Source organism: Cryptomeria japonica, chromosome 9 (assembly GCF_030272615.1).
Source record: "Cryptomeria japonica chromosome 9, Sugi_1.0, whole genome shotgun sequence".
NCBI classification, from domain to species: domain Eukaryota; kingdom Viridiplantae; phylum Streptophyta; class Pinopsida; order Cupressales; family Cupressaceae; genus Cryptomeria; species Cryptomeria japonica.
In genome coordinates this window covers 179,495,094-179,520,315 of record NC_081413.1, presented here as the reverse complement: position 1 = coordinate 179,520,315, position 25,222 = coordinate 179,495,094, and positions in this window count along the sequence as shown.

The window sequence follows — 25,222 nt, the reverse complement described above, 5'->3', positions numbered from 1 at the left end:
ATTGCAGATATTTGGGCCCACCATACATAAAAGGTGGAACATCATACGTGAACTAACCCTTATCCACTATTTTGATTTCATATCATTGCTAGAATAGTTTTCCTTTTATCCATTTCTTGAACTATAGCAAAGGTAGCTTCAGTTTCTTTCTAAATCTAACATGTTTGTTTTTTCTTTAAAGGTGGAATGACCAAGAAAAAAATTTAAAAGATGAACTCACAAACTGTATGGTAGGGTTGTTTGGAAATGACACATTCGACAAGACTAAGCTCCTGGAAAAAGCTGGCACATATCTAAAGTATGTGAGGGACCAATACACGACACATTTAGAGAAGAACGTAAAGTATGAGTGTCCCCCCATGATTCCAGAGAGGGAGTGGAAGGACCTGATTTTGGATGCAAAGGAGAGAATTGAAAGGAAAAAAGGAAATACACCACCAGACACCAGAAGAAGGTATGTGATACTATTAAGAATGTGAATATGTACTAATTATTCATTATATTTATATAATCTAACATATTTCAAACTTTTCATAGATTGAGTGACACGTAAAAGGCAACCAAGGCAAGACAAGAAAAGAATGGGCAACACAAACTCGGCTCTAGTGGTTATATGAAACTTGCTGCACGAATTGTAAGAATCAATAAATTAAGTATCACATAAAAATATTTATAAATTGTAAACAATTTTTTTTTTATCAAACAATACAAGCAAAATTCACAATACTAAGCAAAAATGCAGGGCTCTAAATTCAATAGAGCACCCACAGAAGATGACAATAGAATTGGCTACCAGCAAGGCTATATAGCCGTGGCTGAATAGCTACAAGAATTGAGTGGGCAAACATGAGATTCTGATGCATCTGTCACAATGGTAAATAAGCTAAATGAAAATTATTTCAAATTGAATACTTAACCAATAATCTATTTGATGTTAAGTTTCAACATAAAGTGACTATATTTTTTTTAAATAAGCAAGCAATGATAACATTGTGCGTGACATTGGAATGCAGCATGATAATCATGGAACAAAACCTGTACATGAAGGTCCGGATGTGCATCCTAGTAGTGGAGGTATTCATTTGCTATTCAAATTTTTTTATGTAATTGTTAATACATTTAAACATCTTAAATTGAAAATTAGTGTAGTAATTAATGTAACCTTTATTGTTAATATTTTAGAGCATGTAGTTGGTGGTGACCAAGTGGAGCATGATCTGGGTAGACAGAATCAGGAACGTGATGTTCCCCAATCAGGTAAAGAGGACCACTATTATTCCTTTAAACAAATTTAATTGCAATTGGTGTATTGATTAATGTAACATTTCATATTTCAACTCTAGAGGATCTAGAGGGTGTTCAGCATATCAAGGTTGAGGCTAGACAAAATGATGTAGAAGATGATGTGGCCCCATCAGGTAAAGAGTGTAACGGTTGTGTTCTTTAAATTAATGAAATACTTGTAACAATAATAAAAAAATGTTTTGAATTTAACCCAATTCTTTGTTATTGCAAAGGACCCCCCTTTGGTTCAGCATCCTCATCTTTTGTATAGGACCAGGCATACATCAAGAGCATGAGAAGAGGGCAGAACATCCAAAGATGGGGGAAATGATGAAGAAGACGATGCTCCACTTAGACTTTACATAGCTTCAAAAAAAAAAGAAATGATTGTAATCTACCTTATTTGATAATGGCTGATTTTTATGTGTTAATGAATGTAATTATGTGCTAATGAATGTTCATGAATGATATGTTTTGATGATTATTGATGAATGTTGCATGTTAATTAAAGTTAATGAATTTTATGTGTTAATGAACATTATGTGATAATGAATGAATGTTATATTTTAATAATGGATGAAAGAATGAATGAATGAATGTTAGATGTTAATGGGGAATTTAGAGTGATGTTAGGCGGGGGGAGGGGCCAAATGAGCTTCCACCTTCATGTGGTTGGCCCTGTTAAGTAGAGAATATTAAACTATTCTCAAAACAAAGCAAAGCTCAATAAGATAACACACTTCAATATTTCATTATGTTGCACAGTTAATCTTATTGAATAATGTATGTATATTGAATCTTAATTGTAGGGTCCAACAGAGCCAACATGAACAACACCATGGTGCGACTACAAAAGTTGTGAATATGCCTCATCATGAATAAAGCTGAATTAGCACATTCTCTGTAAAATCTCAAATGCTCTATACTTTGGAAGTTTTGAAATTTTTATGATCATATCGGTCCCCTGCCTAAAAGCTTTTTTCCTTGATTTGTTTGTGATACACATTGAGAGATTTTTGTTTTCCTTTTATTTATGCATGTCTTAACCATTCTCCACATGCTTCCCATTCTTATTTAGATTGTTGTATTTTAACATATGTTGGAATCTGTAGTTCCACGTACATGTTTTCTATGTTCTTTGTAACTATATGAAAAGGTGTAAAATGTGGGTATAGTCCAAAATCTTGATTACCAACAAGCTATTGTTGTTTAATAGTTCCAGTGTTTGTATTAATTGAAATGGTTTAACCCTTTTAACATGTTTCATAGCAAACCTGCACTTTCTATGCAATCTTATTGTTACAGTTCAATTACTAAGTTGATGTGATTTTCAAAAGTATTCCGACGAAAACAAAATTGGTTTTCATTTATGTATTTTATTAAAATTTTAGAGTTTCCTCGTGAACATTTAAACTTAGAAGGATTTAAAAATTCAATACAAGAGTACTGGACATAATTTCTACAGATAGAACTAAAACTCTCTCCCATGACTTTAGATTGTTTCCATGCTCTCTAGGCTAGTAGCTTTCAGACACAAAACATAGGTCTTATAAATTTTGTCCCAGCATTAATTAGTTCCTTTCTCTTCTTTTTCATCCTTTTGGAAAGAGAATTGGAAATTGTTAGGAACGAACATCTTCCTAGGTGATTTGTTAAAATACAATGGGAAGCTCAATCAAATTTTAATTCACTTCATTTTAAGTTATTATCAAAACTCATTGAATTATACTTACAAAAGGCTTATATTTCCAAGGTAAAATATTAGTATCTTTATTGGGTGATATTAGATAGCAGGGTCTCTTGGCTTAGACAAAATCACCCTCTCATTGTATTCAAAGTAGATGCGTAGCAAAGCTAGATGCATCAATCGTTAAATCATAAACAAACACAAGCTCAAAAATTGTGTTACCAAGTACGCTTGGAACCTAACCTGTAACTAACTAGTTCATACTAGATATTGTTTGGGTATGGTATTTAATTCTATTAGAATCTACAAAATAAATATTAACCTAGAAATTAATGTAAGTGATAACATTTTTAAAATTGTTAAATATAAATGATAATAAAATCAAAATAGCATAACATAGTTGATTTCATAAGAGAGAAAATGAAAAAGTTCACAATATCTTCACTCAATATCCAAGATTTTTAATCCATGAGGATGAAGATGAGGATGAGATAGAAAACCAAAAGAAAACGAATTGTTTATCCAAGTTTCCAAATTTTTGAGGATAAGGAAAAAAACATAATCCTATGAAAGAAGGAGAATGTGCAAGTCATTATCTCAAGTTAAAATAAATTACTTAAGTAAACTAAACAAACAAATGCAATATCATACTTATGATAAAACATATCCACTTGGTGAATAAAATGGTACATTGGAACACCCCCTTAAGTGCAATTGAGGTAAGAAGAAATGGGTCACAAGGCTAGGTATCCATGTAAACTATGATATAACCCCAAATTATAAAGAGAGTGTACCCTCTCGAAGTAGAGACTAGAAAATCCATAGGACAAAACTCCATCCCAAGTGACATATGTGAAGGATAATATAGACCCACCCCATCCCCTAAAGTTGGTGCCTCCACAAAGAAGAGAGAAAAGAAATGCAAAATGTTGAATGGTGAATGTTGTAGTAGGTTCATTTGCAACAAATGATGCACCTTCCTTTCACAATATGGAAATATTGAGTTGTCAAGTTGTTGAATTCCCATTCAAGTGGAATGTAGAAAGGAATTCAGATGTATGGTTTTTGAAGCGACTCATGTGTCTTGATGTTGATGTTAAGTTATGATTGTTCTATAGAAGATTCAAGGACTACAATCATTGAAGTGTGAGACCTTAATTAATGTGAAATAGAATGTGTCATGTTGCATGATATGGTGGGGATAGAACAAGTGAATTTACAATGGGAGATGATGTAACTCGATGGGCATTGTCATCAATGAGAAGACAAATATTCTCAATTGTTTCATCAATATTTGAAAGGTGAGAGTCCACAAACAGATGTGAAATGTTTAAGTAGGCCTCCCAATGAAGTGGATATCATAGACATGAATAATCCTATATAGAGAATCATTGAGAGCCCTTGAAGAAGCAAATTTGAACTTCGATGAAGCAATACATGATGGAGGAATATCTTGCAAGAGGAAATCAAAGTCATTATGGTGTCATCTAGATCTGAAATGTGGTCTAATTTTCAAAAAAGTAAAGATTCTTGATAGGAATGTGTCCTAGTGGGGTGAATCTAGAAGACATATAATCCTATTGCAAAGAATCATGGAAAGTTCTAGAAGAAGCAACTTTTAATTATGAAGTAGCAACGTGTATAAGAGATGTTCTCATTTGTAGATGGAGTATCAAGAGGAGGATCACTAGTCCATGGACCATGTCATTATTGTTAAATACCTATGCTTTTGTTCATAGTCACTTGGTGTAGGAATGAATTCAATGAGAAAGGGTAGGAAATCCTACATAATGTAATTGTTCACTATCCCTTGTTTCGAGTACAAATGGTTCTCTGAATTTATCTTGACAATAGAATGTTAGAATTTAATACCATAATCCATGATGAAAACTGCCAAAAATCAAAATTTATCTTAGTTCGCAATTACAAAATGCTTTTGTATAGGCCTCTCGAAGATTAAGTGCATCAAATTGAGACTTTATAAATTGAGTGTATATATTAGCAATCTCCCAAATTGTTCAATGGTCTCCAAACCTTGTCAATTTTATTTTTTTTAATTTAACTCAAATATGTATGGTATAGGCATATCATTGGTTGTGTGATTTGTTTTTTCCTTAAATGCTTCTACGACCAAAAGAGACAAGTTTTAGATGAAAATGGGGTCTTATGGGCCTTTTTGACACAATGGTAGGTTCTTTAGACCTGAAAACGCCCCAAAAACTAGTCGATTGCCTTAAGTTACAAACAAATCCTTGTTTGTGAGCATGCTTCTTGATCTCCAATTTTGGTGGAATGAAAGATAATATTGAATTTCTCAAGCCTTTTGGATGCTTCGAAACCACCAAAAAAAAGCTACTTTGATCATTGAAATGTTGTAGTGACTTGGATAAAAAAAGAAAACTAAGTCTAAACTTTAGAAGTTAGTTTTTTCTTGTCAAATTGTTTTCAATTTTCAAATCATCCAAGGATGCAAGAGGAGTATATTTTGTTATGACAAGATTAAAAAAAACTTACAATCTTTTGAAACCATTGAAACATGGGGACCCCTTCCCCCCCTCCAAAATCCCTATTTTTTCAGGATGCAATACTTAGGGGAAACATCCCCTTGCCACACCACTTAGGGACATCCTAGGGACTCCATGGAGTCTCTTGACCATCTTGAGGATGCCTATGAGTCTCCCATGGCCCCCAATTAGAAACTCCAATTCTAAGCAAAAATGGTGAAATTATTGTGAAAATGTCATCCATATTAAAGGTTTGGCAATGCCCCCTAACTTTGATGGGGGCTCTGCCCCAAACCCCCCACAAGGGGCACTACCCATTGACTCCAAACCTCTACCCACCATTCTTATTGTTAATGCAATTGTTTCCATTTTTTTTATGTTGACTAGTTTAAACACTTAGTATGCCAAAGTTTCATCTGCAATTCTTATACTTATTCTTAGTTTGTTCCCAAAGTTCCAAAACTCTACCACCATTGTTAATGTTCAAATTTCAATGCAATAATTGACCTATTTTTAATGTTTATTATAAAATTTGCATAGTGTGGCAAAGTTTTATTTACAGTTGTTATACTTATTCTATACACATCCTTTTATAATTAATTTTTTAAGTTTATATATTTGCATCCCACCCCGTCCCCTTCGTCATCCCCCTGTCATCCCCAAAGTTAAACCCTTGGTATGTTAAGATATGAAAGCTCACAATAGTTTCATTTGATATGTTAATCAAGGAAAAACCTACAATATATAGCTTCCAAGATTCCAAATCCATGAGGATCATGAAGAGGTAGAAAACCAAAAAAAGAAATTGCTTATCCAAGTTTCCAAATTTGTGACAAGGAAAAAGTAGAATCTCAATCAAAGAAGGAGAATGTGCAACTCATTATCTTATTCTACCTAAGTAAAAATATTACCTAATTAAGCTTTTTAATAGTGGAATATCACACTGAGGATAAAACATATCCAAGGTAAATAAAATATTACATTGATAGGCTTCTTTGGTTGCTCTAAAAGTGGTGCCTTATGAATTATGTTCTTGGATACTAAAGTTTCCAAATTTTGGGCACTCTTGATAGCTTCTCATAGAGATTTTGATTTGAAGGCTTTAACCAAACCTTTCAATGATTTCTGTTGATGTGTTTTTTATGCACTATGCAACACAAAATAAAATACTGTTGATGTGTTTTTTATGCACTATGCAACACAAAATAAAATACTAAGTATTCTATCCTCTCTTGAACAAAATCCTCCCAAGTGCTAAACTACATGATCAAATGGGATGACTCCAAGATTCCAATAGTCAGGTCTTGACTTTATATTGCAGATAGACTCAATGATTGTAATGTGATATCTATTGGAATCACAAGGGGGACTTATGTTGCTTGGGTCAAGACCTATCCATTCTCATGTTTCATGATTGATTTACACTCCATGATTTAGGTCATCCTTGAGCAACATCTCGACTTAGCCAAAAAAAAAAAATTGTACCCTAATTCTTTAATTTTGACCCCTTACTAGAATTGCCTTAGGTTTTATTGGAATTCTTGCTTCTCTACCATGGGCACATTTCTAGGGTTCATTCACACAAATTGCTCTTGATGAGCAAGCTAGTATCATGACCATGACTTAAACAAAATTTTAACTTAGTCAAATTATCTCCTCCAAACTTCTATGAGTTCATCGCCTTCATTCTTTATCATTTGGATGTCTTTTGTCATTGGAAGGTAATTCTTGACCACCATACCTCAATCTTGACCTATGTTACCCTAAAACCCTAGAACCTAGTCATGTTTACAATTGAGATCTTGGTGACTTGATCACTTAATATAGCTTAATCACGCAGGTCTCATCTAACTCCAACTCCAACACTTAAGAAAATAAACCCTAGCAACCAAGTACTTTGGGAAATATCTTGCAACTTGACAACATGGGTAATGATGGAGGAATGGAAGGCAAGACCTATAGAGGTGAGAGAGAGAGAGAGTGAGAGGAAGAGATAATGACCTGGAGAGGGTAGAGAAAGAGAAGTAGAGAGGGAGAGAAGAAGAGAGGGATGGACAAAGAGACCTAGAGAGGGGAGAGAAAAGAGAGATACTAGAGAGGGAGATAGAAGAGAGATACCAATGTCAATCTTTTTCTATAAAAAAAAAATTGAAAAATTGACCTATCGTCAGAATTCCAACTCCAAAGGGTAAAATTATGTTGTAAAATTTTAGGACGGCCTCCAGGAGAGTTTTGACGAGGATGCTATGCATCCGATGGCACTCCTCTGTCAGAATTTTACCCTTTGGAGTCAGAATTCTGACGATAGGCCGAGATCGCGACGGTATTCTTTCGGGGTATGAGCATCCATGGCAATCATTGGAAAGGTTGGAGGTGGTGTCAGAATTGCGACAACCACAAGGATAGTCGGAACTTCCAACACAAAGTTTTCGACGGCCTTTTTTGTCGGTAGTGCGACGAAATTGTGTCAGAATTCCAACGATTTGCCGTTGAAATTTTGACCCGAATGTACTAGTGAAATAAATAAAAGTATTTATTTAAATGAGAAATAAATCTAGAAAAGGATAAATGAATTAATTAAATAAATAAAGATTTATTCAATTAATAGAAGAATTAGACTAAAATAATTAAATAAATAAAGATATTTATTTAATTAGATTGGATAATTTTAGGTGTCTACAACAACATTTGATTAATATCCCCTTTCTTCCATTAATTGAATAAATTCAATTTATTTAATTAAATTCCCTTCCACCATTTTAATTGAATTTACATTTAATTAAAATCCTTTATGCAAATAAATAAATCAATATTTATTTGTAAATTCCCCCCCACTTGGATTTTCCTACTATTGAGGTTAAAGTTGAACTCCAAAGAAATGTCCTGAAACTTGTCAGTCCATCATAAAATATAAAAAGGAAATCTATAGGAAACTTAACTACAACCAATGAAGTAACATGAAGTAAATGAAATAAACAAGATTATACCTTCCATTATTTACACCTCATGGTGTCCTAACTCCATTGTTCCTGGTTGTGGATGATTTGCTCTTAGACAAGCACTGGTAGCTTCCAAGATGGCATATGAAGAATGGATTGATAATTAATTGATAATATGATATGCATATACAAATGATTTAACTAACATTATATTAATCTATGATAAGAATTCTAAAATTGCTAATTGCTTCAAACTTAAACTTATGAATGCCAAGGAAACTATATAGAATGACTATATGATTAGCTATTAGTTTCAAAATGACTTAGGAGATCTCTTTTTATATATTTTTGAGTGCATGAGCTTAGGTGGTAGAGATCAATGCTCATGATCAAATCTTGCAAATTGGATGGCTATGAGCAAGAAGTTGAAGGTTGAGAGAAAGGGGGAAGGAGAAGACAAGTGTCACTCACCTCACCTTGACTGAGTTGAAGACTTGAGAGAATATATGATAGTTGGAGAAGATGTAGGAATGAGAGGACAAGTGGACTCAAGTCCTCCTAAGATATAGGGATGTTGGAGAGAATATAGAAGAAGGTTAGGAAATATGTCTACGTAAACAATATTTCATTTATTTTGGAAGTTGGAGATAAGTGGCTAATAAATTATTTTATTTTATTTTATTTTGTTGAATTAATTTAGCCACATAATGGATGAGTTGGCAAAGAAGAAGTGATGTGGAGAATGAAAGGTGAGTTGGAAAAGGGATTAAATAATTAAGAAATTATTTAATTAATGAGACTAGGATATTAGATACAAGAATAATTAAATATTAGATATTTAATTAATTGACTAGAATAAAAGGATATAACAAATTAATTAATAAAATGTTTCAATTAAATTAATTAATAGAAGGACACAAAATGAATTAAATAAATGAATCTTTTCAAATTAACTATTTAATAGAAGAATAATTATTAAATAAATATAAAATATTTATTTAATTGCTCATAGCCAATTTTATGTGTATACACTTTGCCCCTCTTTGAAATGATGTTGAGACAACATTGTTTCAAAGATTAAATCAAGTCTCGATAATGCGCCCGATGAAGATAAAAATCCTAATTGTGTGCCCCCTCGTGAGATTGATCATGAAATTATTGAAAAATTTGGATAAGTGATTAATCTCATGATAATTGATTTGAAAAAAAAAATCCCTCAATTAAATTCATTTTTGAAAAATAAATAAAATTGCCCCACTAAAAAACATTAATTGCCCCTTCAACAGGGAAATATAAAATTAACCTAAGTTAATTTTATCCTCATTTGCATTCTTGTCAGCTTTTGGAGTGAAAAGAAATTGGTGTGTTGAGTTGGCAAAATGGTTTTCTCATTCGAGAATCATCAATTTGAGCGTGTTCGATGTTTCCAAAGACCTCCTGAGTATGGCCCACCAGTGAGTAACTTATCTCGAGCTTGTATGTAACTTTCTATACGAATTTTCAAGATTTTCAGCATGTTTTAGGCTAGTTTACAAAAAAAAATATTTTCGGTACTTTGTTTAGTGCATGTGCATCGTATGTTAGCGCCTTCGCATCATATGTTCTCACTTTTTCTATATTAGCACTTCTATTGTGTATGTTCTCGCTTTTGATAAGAATGTTCATGCATTTATTAGTTTCTTGCTTTTGCTTCATGTGTTCACACATTTGTCAAAAAGGTTAGTGCATTCAAGTTTTTTCTCGCTTTTTCTTTGTTTGTTACTGCTTATGTTATTTGGGTTCTCACATGTGTGTGATTTAATGCATGTGCTCAATAGAATAGCGCATTTTCCTTGAGGAATAACACATTTGATAGAAATAAATGTGTTAGATTGTGACTATGTTAAAATTCATATACATGATTTGATTTGATATTTTGATAGGTGAATGTGATAGATAGGTATGATAATTGATGTCTGATTGATAGAGAATTTGATAAATTTGATTGATAGGATAAATGATTGATTGACTTAATTGATAGATTGATAGATTGATTTGATATCTCTAAGAGGCTAATGCAGTCTCTGATGAAGAGTGTGATAGAGTTGATTGAAATGATTGATTGAAAGAAACCCATGATTCATGATTTTAGGTTTGTTTTGATAGTCCGATTTGCTTGGTAGAAAAGATTTGATCGATTGTTGATGTGATTGATCATTTGATTGATAGATTAGTGATCTCTTATATTTGATAGATAGATTTTTGATAGAGATCAAATCCTCTTGTTAAACAGGAGAAACTTGATGTTCTCCAATGTCGGGAGAAATTCTTGGCCATGCACCATCTAGTTCTAGAGCTGACACAGGCTGAGATTAGACACATAGATGCATGTGGATTCTGCCATCTGTTGTATATGCCTGTTATCATGCATAATAGGGGTCTATTGACTACATTAGCTAAGAGATGGCATAGTGAGCACAACACTTTTCACCTTCCCACTAGTGAGATTAGTGTGACACTTGAGGATGTCTATAGGATCTTGCACATCCCCGCTACTAATGAGCTAGTCCAATATGACTATCAAGATATTGGAGGGATAGAGACCTTCAGAGCTGTGTTCAGTGATGAGAGCATTGATAGAGGAGAGATTCGATGGGAGGATATGATCATGTACTACGAGACTCTCCCAATGATTCTTCCAGGTTTGATTGGTAGATTTATGTGTCTAGATAGGAGATCTCAAGGTTTTGTTGTTGGTTGGGGTGGGATCTTACAGAGCATGATGTAGCATCAGACTCACTATGTTTGGGGGGCTTGTATGCTCACCCATTTGTATCATGATCTTCATCAGATTGTCTATGATGATAGTGCTAGTCTATCTACTAGATGCACACTTTTATAGGTCTGGTGTTGGGAGAAAATTGTTGTTACCCAACCTATTCATCATAGAGTTCATGGTGATGGACAACCTTATGTCTATTTATACGGAGGCATCCTTACTCAACCAAAGCTAGGTAAGATGGAGTATTGGCACTGGGTTCTGGATTCGATGGATACCATCATTTGGAGACCTTATATCGACTGTGAGCCTTGGATGGAGGACGCATGGAATTTACCATTGATTTTCTAGAGTAGGTACTTTATTGGTCGCATTTCATATATTGTTGAGCAATGGTTATTTGGATGCATTTTGAGATAGTTTAGGATTATTCAGCTAATGCCTTCTAGTATCGCCATGTATGCATGGTGACACAAGGATAGGTGAGATTAGGGCCCTACCTTATCTTTTGAGATAGCACGTGGAGATTCCAACATGTGGAGAGGTGGGTGGGGTTGAGGGGATACAAGATATACCCACATAGGATGTGCCACAGCAAGAGATATTAGATGATCTAATAGCACAAATAGAGGAACTCAAGTCACAGGTCCAGACACGCATGACTGAGAGAGATAGAGTTGTGAGGAGACAACAGGATACTCAGGCTTTTCTTGATCATATTCAACAGGTTGGATCTGGAACTCTCTCAGTTGATACTGTTAGAGCATTGTATTGGGTTAGGAAGGAGACATCATACTAGCATTGACGATATGAGGATTTAGTCTCAGAGAGCTAGAGAGTAGGGAGTTATCAGACTACTCCTGTTTCCGGCAAGATGGATACCAGCAGCGGTGGGGTTATGGGACCTCCGTAGAAGAGTAGGGATTGAGGTGCACATCTCTCTGGGGGATCATCTCACCCATAGCCACAGAGATAGATAGATTCAGCTGGTAGCAGCACAGGACAATCTTGATTTGTAGACTTGATTCATATTGATGGGGCACTGTATTTTATTATTTGATTTGATATCATTGTATACTTGGACTTTTTATTGTTTTATGGTGATCTATATATGTAGACATGGACCCTATATGATGTTTATGATTCATGATTTATTATGCATGTTACTCTATATGATGATGATCTATATGCATTAATTACATAGATTATATATATGCAGTGATGGATGATGTTATGATGATCTTTTCTTTCCTTTATTTTCATGATGATGATGTTCTATATGATGCAATGACGATGAAATGAAAATGTATTTGAGTTTTTATTTTGATGATCATGCATGCAAATGAAATTAATTCTATAATTCTTTACTTAATTGATGCAAATACAATGATCTATATGAGAATGCTTCTAATGATTACACATGCAAATGAATGTTGATTTTTTTTTTTACTTTTAATGTATATGCATATAATGATTTGAAATGCAAATAATCTATATTAAATGTATTTGATTTCAAGTTTAATGATTTTAAATGCAAATGATGATTATGAATGCTATGCTTGATCAAACTTACGTGATGGATGCTTATATGTAATGCTTATAATGATAAATGAATCTAAGTGCAAAGATGCAACTAAATGACCTTAATGGATAAAAAAAACTACAATGATAATTATCCTAATGCAAATAATAATGATGATACACTACATGATTATGAAATGTACTTAATGAAATGCAAACTAATCCAATGCAAATTATTATGATCAAAATGCAAACCTAATGAAATGAATGAACCTAAATGCAAATTGTTTTGGTTTGTCCAAGTATAATCAATCTTTATTTATAATCGTTGATCTCTAAATGGAATGAAAGCCTTATAATGCAATTGATAATGAATGCTTCTAATGAAATGAATAATGAGATAATCTAAAATGATCTAACTAAAATGATACTTCCATTCTTCATGTGTTGTCTTATAACAGTGCTTGATTTCATCATTGAGCTTTTAAAATGTTCTAAGAAAATGCAAGCATCTTGCTTAATGATTCAAGCTGACCTAAGTATTTCTTACATGGATTTTGATATAGCAAGTTTATACAAGCAACTTAATATGATGAATCAAGCTGACCTAAGTATTTCTTGCAGAACAGACAAGGATTATCCTTTTTTATGCATGACTCAGAACGTCCTCCTTGATCTCTTACTGATCATATCCTTAGACAAGTACATACCTTAATAAGAGATAAACCACAAACATCAAACAAATAAAATAATCATGCCACATCATAGCTTCTCTAATCATGGTCATCCTTGAGTTGCATAGAGTACATGATTAGCAAAAAATCAAGATATAAACATAGAATCTTGTATGTCATACACATGTTCTCATGGCCATTAACTGATATAATCATCTTGATGAATAATCATTGATAATCCTTCATTACTTTCTGGTCAATTCCTTGTATTTTGAGTTTTATGATTCAATTTGTTACAACTACCTTGATCTTCATTGCTTTGTTTCTCGTTATTTGTTTCAAAACCCTAGGTGTTTTGGTTATTCTAAGTTTTCTGAATGTTTTGGATTTTCAAAGCTTAAAAAGATCACTTTAGCAAAAGGATTTAGGATTTTTGCCCCCAGCAAAAACAAACTTTATTACTGATGTACGAAAAATGATCAAAATCCAAACCATGGTGGGATATAATGCAGATATGACTAATAAAATCCAAGATAGTGGCTACACTAAGTACGCCAAAGATTGATAATTGTTGGTAAGCTGTATATTTCCTACTAAATGGTTCAGAGAAATAAATGTGAAAGATGAAATGGATAGGCTAGGATAGATGGAAATATTAGATGCAAATAGGATGGAGTGGATAGGTGCGTGAAGTGATCTCATAGATGGAAGAACTCACTTTTAAATAGTGGTTGTTTACTAGATTTTCACTATCTAAATTTATTGCATTTTTTTTATTGATATGATTTTTTTGTATTTTTCTTGATTTTTTTATTTTTAGAGAGATGAAACATGTCCTGCCATCAATTGATTGTTCGATGATTGATAGGAATGTCTCGTTCCAAAGAGTGAGTACCCCATATAAGACCGATCTATCTGGTTTTGAGTGTACCTTTCCCTATATAAGACACGTTGATGTTGATAGATGGATTGATTAACTAGACATGTTGATCAATTTGATTGTAGACCTTGAGAGTTTTCCTGTTGTTGATCTGATTTGATGAATGGTCCATGTTGTCATGCTTTGATTTTAAATTTTTTATTTGATTTTGTCAATGTTTTAATTTTTAGTTTTTTGGACATTTTGTATTTTTTTTTTAATTTTGAATTAGAAGCATGATGTATTTGTTTGTCCCAATGTCTAGCAAGACAAGGAATATTATGAATGTATGAATGAGCTTTGAGGTGAAGATAAATGGTCGAAAGATGGAGGTAGCTTATTATGGAACATGAAGGGGCACACCAAGAGCTTTTTGAAATCATGTTTTGTCCTTACTTTTGATCAAGATCAAGGATGGAAAAGAGAATACAGATAGAGATAGGATATGGATAGGAGAAATGAGATCATAGATAGTGAGGGATGATGGAAGTAATGAATAGATAGGATAGATGGTATGGACTAAAGGGTATGGATAAGGTGAAGCAAAATCATAGATAATGATGAATTTAGATAGGGTAATGGATATTAGAGGAAGGATAAGGGGAGATATGGTAGGAAGAATAGAGTGGATGAACTTTTTCCCCCAAGCACAGAGGTCTCCATTTGTAAAAAGGAAATATATAAGATTGTCACAACATCTAACACCACTCGAATAAGTGTCCATGAACTTTTCAAAGATAGAGACCCAACCCACACTTAGAACCTCTAGAAAACTCAATCAAACATATCTAGCAACTAGGAAGAAGACTCAAAAGGGAAGAAGAATCCCAAACTAGATCAAGGTACTTAGTATTTGATTACTCATGTGTGTGCAAGTGAGTTTATTCTGGCTCATATGATCATTATAATCTTCAGAATCCAACATGGCTAGCTACATGAGTTACCCTGACTTCAAAAGCATCCTGGATAGAGCATCACAGCCAGCAAGAATCCATATCTCTAATGAGGTTATCATTGTAATATCACAAATATTGCTCCATTGCTAGTCAAGCATCCATAGCCCCGATGGAGTTATTTGCATGTTCCCATAGCCAAGCTTTTTGATATTGCATTTCATTGCATTTTTCATTTTCTTGATATTTCTTTTCTTGTTCATGCTTTTGATCTTTTGATATTTCTTTTTGCTCTTTATTTTTCTTGCATTGTCTTGTAAGTGATGAAACTTACATGGGTCTGATAATTATAGTGGTGTTGAACCAGGTTTTTAGATTTTTCACTAGACACGTCTTCGACTAAGTGATCACAATGATTTAGAGCAATTGATTAAGTGTATGAGATATAGTAATAAAAAAGATGTCAGTACCAAGATATGATAAGTGGTTCTTTTCTGGATTGAGTATGCATCCCAACCAAAACAAAATGTTATAGAGGAACAACCTTGGATTCTGAAGTGTTTCATGAATAGATATCCAGGAAATGGACTGAACATGAGATTCAAGAATGGGTGAGCATGTGAAAAAATGACACAAACACCTATCTCATAGATGAAATATTTATGCAAAGGATTGAATGAAAGGGATGGAAGAATGGAAAAGAGGTGTTGGATAATAGATAGGATGTTTAAAGATGTGTGCAAGGATAGATAGAAATTTCTTCAAGATGAGAATTGGTACACAACTTGAGAGGTGATGAAGTAATGGAGAAAAAATGAATTTTGGGACATAAGGACCCAAACTAGATAGAGGAAATGATGGAAGAATAGATTTGGAAAGTGGGAGATATTTAGATAGATGGTTGAAGGAAGATTTTGGAACAACAAGTCTAGATGCCAATTTTGATTGTTCTTTGGATTGTAATGCTTTTATGGGCCTCCACATTAATTTTGATTTTTCTTTTTTCTTAAAGATTTTTTGTAGACCTTTGGATATTGCTTTTGTTAGGACCCAAAGGCAACTAAGAGGGGGGGGTGAATTAGTTGTCTAATAATTTCAACCCAAATATAAATTAATCAAATTTGATACTTAATAACGGTAAACCAAACTTAATGACAGTTAACAAATTAATAGTTAATATTAATACCGGTGAAGCTTAATGCATGAAATAGAAAGAGATACAACATCCACAACACATAACACAGAGATTTGTACGTGGAAACCCTATAAGGGGAAAAACCATGATGGGAAACCTTACCCACAATCAGATGATACTACTACAAATAGTATATGTGTACAAATGGGGTCTGCACATGCAGAAAGGCCAGCTGCCTAGAGCTCATTGCTCAATCACAAGAAGGGAGTCACACTGACTACTTTTGGATGATTAAGTCCAATGATAATGTCTAGCTCAAAGTAGCCTCTCCAATGCTTGATTTAGTATTAGTTAAGCTCTGACTATCTCCTTCAAACCTTCCTTGAACCTTCTCTATGGTCTTCTCATAGATCTTGAATATTCACACATACCATGTTATAATACCATAACCATATATTGTTATCTTCCTTCAACCTTATTACATTATCTCACAAATCAGATCTTACATATATACCAAAGCCTAAGACCAAATGTGTAGGTCAACTCACTAAGAATATTAAAATAAAATCAATTACAAATAAGTCAAGATGTGATGCATCATGTCGGCTCAACATCAATATTGATTGATTAAACCATCTCCATAATGTGTCATGCTGATTTGGAATAGATAGTGCATGTCAGTCAATAACCTAAACCAATTTACCGGTAATAACAAATATGTCAACCCGATTAGACCAATAACCAAATCACCAAAACCAAGTGTCTAAACCATGTCTTTGACATAACCAAGTGATCTCCAGATGATAACAAGTCATCCTTAGTGTCGGTGAACATTATAACCTATCAATGAACCAAATACTGGTGACTATGCATAAGTCATTGAACTTGCTAGTGAACATAACCAAAGATCTCCAGAAGGATAAGTGTTGACATCAATGACAAAAACAATGTAAAATATCCATAATACCAATAATCTCCCCCTTTGGAATTGATGGAAACACAAGATGGAAAAGCCATCTAAGTGCCAAAGGAAAAATGCCAAAAAACAAAAACCAACAATCTCCATAATAGATCAATACCAGAAACAAAAAATACAAATGCAGAGAGTAAGTATCTCTCCCCCAATGAATAATCTCTCCCCCAAGGATAATGTTTTAATGTTTTTCCATAGATATCTCTCCCCCTTTGACATCAAATGCCAAAGTAATATAAATACTAGATACAAACAGTTCATAAAACCAATTACAAATACCAACTACCCCCCCTGAGAAGTAGCTCTCCTCCATCAAAGTTGGAAAAAAAAATTCTCTGTAAATTTTGTCGGTTTGATGCCAAGCATCCACTATCTAAGTCTCTACCGGTGAGGGTATAACCCCAAGCTGCTCTCTGAGATATTCAAAAGTTTCCTTAGGAAAAGGCTTAGTAAAGATATCTGCAATCTGCTCTTTAGTATTCACATAAACCAATCTCACTTCTTTTACTTCAACATTCTCTTTCAAAAAATTGTATTTGATAGAAACATGTTTAGTTTTAGAGTGAAATATCAGATTCTTAGATATATCAATTATTGTTGAATTATCACAATAGATGATTATAGGTTCTTTTCATTTTACCTTTATGTCCTTCAACATTTGCTTAATCCATAATACCTGAGTACAATTAGTTCTTGATGCAACATATTCTAATTCTGTTGTTGATAATGATGTACAACTCTATTTCTTGCTCAACCATGAAATCAATCTGCTACCAAGAAAGAATTCCTTGTCAGTGGTGCTCTTTCTGTCACCTACATCTCCTACCCAATTAGCATCAGTGTATGCACATAAATCAAAATTTTCATCTTTAGGATACCATAAGCCAAGATTTGTTGTGCCTTGTAAATACAAGAAAATCCTTTTCACTGCTGATTCATGATTTTCTCTAGGATTACTTTGAAATCTTGAAACAATGCACACTGCATTCATTATATCAAGTCTTGTTTGTGTCAAATATAGTAAACCTCCAATCATAGATTTTTATCTTGTCGGATTAACAGGAGTTGAATCATCCTTCAATGACAATTTATCAGTTGTAGTCATAGGAGTACTTACCGGTTTAGAGTTTTCCATACCAAATTTATTTAGTAATTCCTTCAAGTACTTTGATTGACATAATAAAATACCTTTATCAGTCTATGAAATCTGCAATCCTAAAAAGAATTTTATCTCCCCAATCATAAACATTTCAAATTCTTCCTGCATCTTGTTAGAAAAGTCTTTACACAATCCATCTTCTCCTCCAAAAATGATTTCATCAACAAAAACTTCAATAACCAAAAAATTTTCATTAGTCACTTTGAAATATAAGTTGTTGTCAGCATTACCTTTAGTGTAACCCAGCTTCATAAGATATTTGTCCAATCTAGCATACCAAACTCTAGGAGCTTGCTTCAATCCATATAAAGCTTTCCTTAGTCTGCAAACCATATCTTTATCATTTGTCAATGAAAATCCATCAAGTTGTTCAATGTAAACTTCCTCTTCAAGATCACCATTCAGAAATGCACATTTAACATCCATTTGATATACTTTATAGTTCTTGTGTGCTACAAATGCAAGAAATAATCTAACTACCTCATTCTAGCTACAAGTGCAAAGGTTTCATTGTAATCAATTCCCTCTTTCTGTGAATATCCTTTACACACTAATCTTGCTTTGTTTCGGATAACCTTACAATCTTCATTAAGTTTATTTGTGAATACCCATTTAGTTCCAATTACATTTTTTATTTTAGGCCAAGGAACTAATGTCCATGTATTGTTCTTTTCAATTTGTTCCAATTCATCTTCCATAGCTTTAATCCAATGTTTATCTTCACATGCCTCAATGACAAATGTTGGTTCAATTTGAGAAATTAGACATACCTCTTCATTTTCCAGTCTTCCTCTTGTCATGACTCCTTGATACTTATTCCCAATTATCTAACTTTCAGAGTGATTTAGTCTTACATACCTGGGTGTGTTCACTTGTTGTTGTTCTTCAGTCACTGTGGAATTCTTTGATGATGCCGGTGTGACTAGATCAACATTTTGTACCGGTGCATTCTATATAGGTTCATTTGTGATTATCTCAACTGTCGGTTCAGAGTCCATAGTTCTTGAATTTCTTCTAAATTGTTCATCTATCTTCACATTTGCACTCTCAATGATTTTCTACAATCTTTTATTAAAACATCTATATGCTTTTCTCTTATATGAATAACCAAGAATTATTCCTTCATCACTTCTAGGATCAAATTTACCAATATACTCATCTCTCCTAATGTAGCATTTGCTTCCAAATTTACCAATATACTCATCTCTCCTAATATACTCATCTTTGTTGAAAGTATAAACTGTTGTATTCACTGCTTCTCTCCAATACACATGAGGAAGATTTGCTTCTGATATCATGCATCTAGTTGCATCCAGAATAGTTTTGTTCTTTTTTTCCACAACTCTATTTTTCTGAGGTGTCTGGGGTGTTGATAGTTGTCTTCTAATTCCATTCACTTCACAAAATGTATTGAACTCCTTAGATATAAATTCACCTCCTTGATCTGATCTTAAACATTTGATTTTCTTATCGGTTTCATTCTCTACAAGTGCCTTGAATAATTTGAATTCCCCAAAAGCTTCTGATTTCTCCCTGAGAAAAGTAACACAACACACTCTAGAATAATCATCAATTATTAGCATAAAGTATCTATCTCCCTGTAGACTTCTTGTTCTTGCAAGACCACATAAGTCAATATGAATTAAATCAAGAACATCATTAGTTTTCTCAGAAATACTCTTGAAAGTTGTTCTAACTTTCTTTCCCATTTGGCATTCCTTACATACCAGATTATGAGGTTTTACAATCTTAGGTAAATCCCTTATTGCCTTAGATGAACTAATCTTTACAATGCAATCAAAATTCACATGACAGAGTCTTTTATGCCATAACCAACTTTCATCAATATGTGCAATCAAGCATGTCTTTTCATTATTATTCAAATGAAATATATTACCTCTAGTCTGATTAGCGGTTGAAATTTCCAAACCAGTTCTATTCATGATTTTGCATTTACCATTCTTGAATTATAACTGAAATCCTTTTTCAACTAATTGATCAACACTCAAAAGATTATGCTTCAAACCTTCAACATGGTAAACATTGTCAGTATTGTGCTTACCATCAAAATCTATAGTGCCTTTTCCTCTGATCAAACAAGCTTTGCAATCTCCAAATCTTATTAGACCTCCATTGTATTCCTGAAAAGATAAGAATTTATTTTTATCACCAATCATGATGTGAACATCCAAAATCTATAATCCATTCATCCTTTTCTTCTATTTTAGCTGCTAGGGCCTTCTCTACCAGTGGTATAGTAGGTGCCAGTTGATCTTCTATTATTGCAACAAAATCCCATCCATTGTCTCTCGGTTCTTCATCAGAATCATTAGTAACTCCTTCATCAGCATAGTAACATGATTTGTCTCTATTTTTCTTAAATCTTTATCTCTGATATTTAGGGTTAGGCTTATATGTTCTTTTATCTTCTTCTCTCAATCTTGCATGTCTGTCAGGACATCTAGATGCCATATGACCAATTTTATTGCAGTTACAACATTTAAAGGGTGTTTTACCTTCATACTTACTTCCAATATGACCTTTAGGCATTTTCCTTGCAAATAGTGCTTCAAGTTTTTCCAGTTCTTCATTTTCCCTCCTAATGTCTTCAAGTTCTCTTGCATAAAGAGCTTTCCAATTAGATTTATCAGCTGATGATGAAGATGTTGCATATGATGATGCTTTGAAAGCTAAATCTATTTTAATTGTAGAAACAAGACCAAATTCCTCAAGCTCAAATGCTAAAAGTTTTCCAACCAAGATATCTCTAGATACTAATGTGTTAGGAATAGTTCTTAACTCATTAATAGCAGTTACTTTCATTTTGTATGTCGGTGGTAATTCTCTTAAAACTTTAGAAACAATTTTATCTTCACTTAAGGAACCTCTATAGCATTGTATTCCCAAAACAATTTCATTAACCCTTTCCATAAAAGCAAAAATTCTTTCATCTTCTTCCATTTTCAAATTTTCATACCTGACCTAGAAGCATTCTAGTTTTGCAATTTTGACAGTGGAATCACCTTCATTCAATGTCTCCAATTTATCCCAAATAGCTTTAGCAGTAGATCGGTCTGATAATCCCATGATTTTCTGATCGGATAAGGTGTTCAAAAGTGCTTCTCTTGCTTTGCAATCATTCTCTTGATCCTTACTCAATGTAGGTGGATTAGGTTGACCTGGTGTAGGACCAACATAGCCATTCTATGTAACGTCCGATATGTCTTTTCCAATGCAATTCAAATGTGTCTCCATTCTGATCTTCCATATACCATAGTTAGTTCCATCAAGTTTTGGACTGTCCTTCCTGAAATAGTTAGTTGCCATAGAATCTCCTCAAGTTGTTAAACTTCTACAAAAAGGGACTTTTGTTTGATACCAATTGTTAGGACCTGGAGGCAACTGCGAGGGGAAGGGGTGAATCAGTTGTCTAATAATTTCAACCCAAATATAACTTAATCAAATTTGGTACTTAATACCGGTAAACCAAACTTAATATTGGTTAACAGATTAATAGTTGATATTAATACTGGTGAAGCTTAATGCATGAAACAAAAAGAGAAACAACATCCATAACACATAACATAGATATTTGTATGTGGAAACCTTGTAAGGGGAAAAACGACGATGGGAAACCTTACCCACAATCAAATAATACTACTGTAGATAGTATGTGTGTATAAATGGGGTCTGCACATGCAGAAATGCCAGCTGCCTAGAGCTCACTACTCAGTCACAAGAAGGGAGTCACACTGACTACTATTGGATGATCAAATCCAATGATAATTTACTACTCAAAGTAGCATCTCCAATGCTGAATTCAGTACCGGTTAAGCTCTGATTATCTCCTTTAAACCTTCCTTGAACCTTCTCTATGGTCTGCTCATAGATCTTCAATATTTGCACATACCATGTTATAATACCATAACCATATACCGTTATCTTCCTTCAACCTTATTACATTATCTCATAAATGAGATCTTACATATATACCAAAGCCTAAGACCAAATGTGTAGGTTAGCTCACTAAGAATATTAAAATAAAATCAATTACAAGTAAGTCAAGATGTGATGCATCATGTTGGCTCAACATCAATACTGATTGATTAAACCATCTCCATAACATGTCGTACTGATCTGGAATAGATAACAAATGTTGGTCCATAACCTAGACCAATTTACCAGTAACAATAAATATGTCAACCTGATTAGGCCAATAACCAAATCACCAAAACCAAGTGTCCAAACCATGTCTTTGACATAACCAAGTGATCTCTAGATGATAACAAGTCATCTTGAGTGTCGGTGAACAATATAACCTATCAGTGAACCAAATACCAATGACTGTGCATGTCACTGAACTTGTCGGTGAACATAACCAAAGATCTCTAGAAGGATAAGTGTTGATAAGTGTTGACATCAATGACAAAACCAATGCAACATATCCATAATAACAACAGCTTTTTCCTTTTGGATTAGTTTTTTCTTTGATTTGACATGTCTTTTAGATTGAACATGTAGATCTTTGGATGCATCTGGATATTTAGACATGGATTTTATTTTTGACATCCAAATTTCTTCCAAAAGGAATGGGAATCCTGGATGGATAGGTATGATATGGAGGTATTTTGGATGCATGGATGTAAGGTCCTAAGATGGATAGAAGGAAGGAAGGCTTTGACTTTGGAATGAAAGGACCTAAAATGGATTTGGAGGATGAAGGGATACCTTGATCTTGACTTGGAATAGGATTATTTGAGATTTTTTGTTGATTTTGAATTGGATCCTTGGTGAAGATGAAAGGGATATCATGCTCTTTCTTAGGAGATGGATGTTTAATGTGACTCTGCTCTTGAGATGAAAGGGGATCATCATGGATGGAATACCAAAATCTTAGGCAATCATCATAAGATTCTTGACAGGTGGGATCTTGATCAAAAATGGGATTAGATTGGATAGTCATGATATCTTGATCTTGATTTATGCTAGGACTCATTTCCTTTGACTAAGATTCTTCTTTTCAAGCAATGAGGTTTGGTCATATGAGTAATCAAAGTTGATGTTTTTTATTAGGTTGACTTGATAACAAATACCTTATTTTGACACCCAAGCTTACTAGTTGAATAAAGGGTTCGATATTCCCCTATTGATGTGACTAAGTACATCAAATTATATGAAAAAGTTCCCCGATATTGGAAACTAGATGGATTTGACTAACTTGGATAGCTAGACTAAGTATCTAATGTTGATATTGGTTGAAAGTGTGAAACTTAGATCACTAGATGATATTCTTCATATTTTGTTAGAAGAAACCATGTTTGCTTGACTAGCTATGAAGTCTGTGACAGTTGAAATGAGATCTTCTCGAAAATGGGTATCTAGATCTATTTTTAAAATTTTCTAGTGACAATTTGAAATGCTCTCTATTGTGAATGTGCTAAAACAAATGTGCGACCTAATTGTATATATGCGTTGTCAAATAGTGCAAATGTGTCATTTTGTTGAATAAAAGTGTTGCTCTGCACAGTAAAGCTCTACCCTAAGGTGCAAAAGTGTTGTTTTAGGTGTAAAAGCATTGTTTCAATGAGAAAATGCATGATTCTAGATCTTAAAAGTGGTGTACTATTGTTTAAAAGCATTATTTTGCACATCAAATGCACTGTTCTGTGTAACAAATGCATGATTTTATCTGTGTTAAAATTATTTTTCAATTTTCCAGCAAGTTTGTCAGATTTTTGACTTATTTTAGAATGATGATCTTTCAAGTTTTTGACCATTTTAGAGAGCATTTTGCAGACACAAAAGACACAATGTTTGGAAAGAAAAATGCACAAGCAAGCACAAAACTTATGGTAGGCCGAGACAATGATTGTTGAATCTCACATGGGGTTTCCCCTGAGGCTACGCTATTCAAAGAAGATATTTAGGTGCTTGACCCCACTGGCTCCACCCTCAGCACTCACTTCTCTAGGGCAGCCAAGCACCAGTTTCTATAAAAACTCCTTGTGGCAAACTTCATATCTCTACTAAGAACCGTATGTGTGTGAGCCACTTCAGAGGTTTGACCTCCTGTGCCAACAATTAGAAGGATGTTGGTAGCTAATATAAATGGTTTTTAGTAAGGTCTTTTGATCATGTGGCCATACATGAGGCACTTTACACTCTGTAAATAGATAAGGTTCCCACCCTATAGAGGTTACGCTCCATAGGGTCTATGTGGAAACATAGTGTCGATATGAACTAATCAGCACATTTTGTCTATGACTTTCATAATAGACATGATTTAGTTAGACTGGATCAAAAGGACTTGGTATTAGCCTGTTTCCACTTGGGTCGTTCCTCTCTCACTGGCCCCCTCAAGGCAACTTGGGAAGGCAAGCCCTCTAAAGATTACACATAAAAGAAAGTAGGTCTAGTTTTCTGATCACCATGTGAGGGTGAGAGCATACTTTCCTACTACTTCAATAGACACAGAAGACAAAGGTTTATTTTAAGACTTCTAAGAGTCTATGTGCAACTACTTTAAGGAAAACACTCAAATGAAAGTTGCATGTTGTTGATTATCCACCTAATTGAGCTAGATGAACAAGATATGATGTTTTACTTGAAAAACCCTTAATTTAGTTAAGAGAGGAAATGCATGAAATTTTCTCAAAATGAACCCTGCACCTACAAAGGTCAGTAGTTTTCAAATTGTCAAGTCTTGGACATTCGGACCTACAAAGGTGTTAGCTTTCAGATTATAAAAATTCCAATTTCACCCACTGATAGAATAG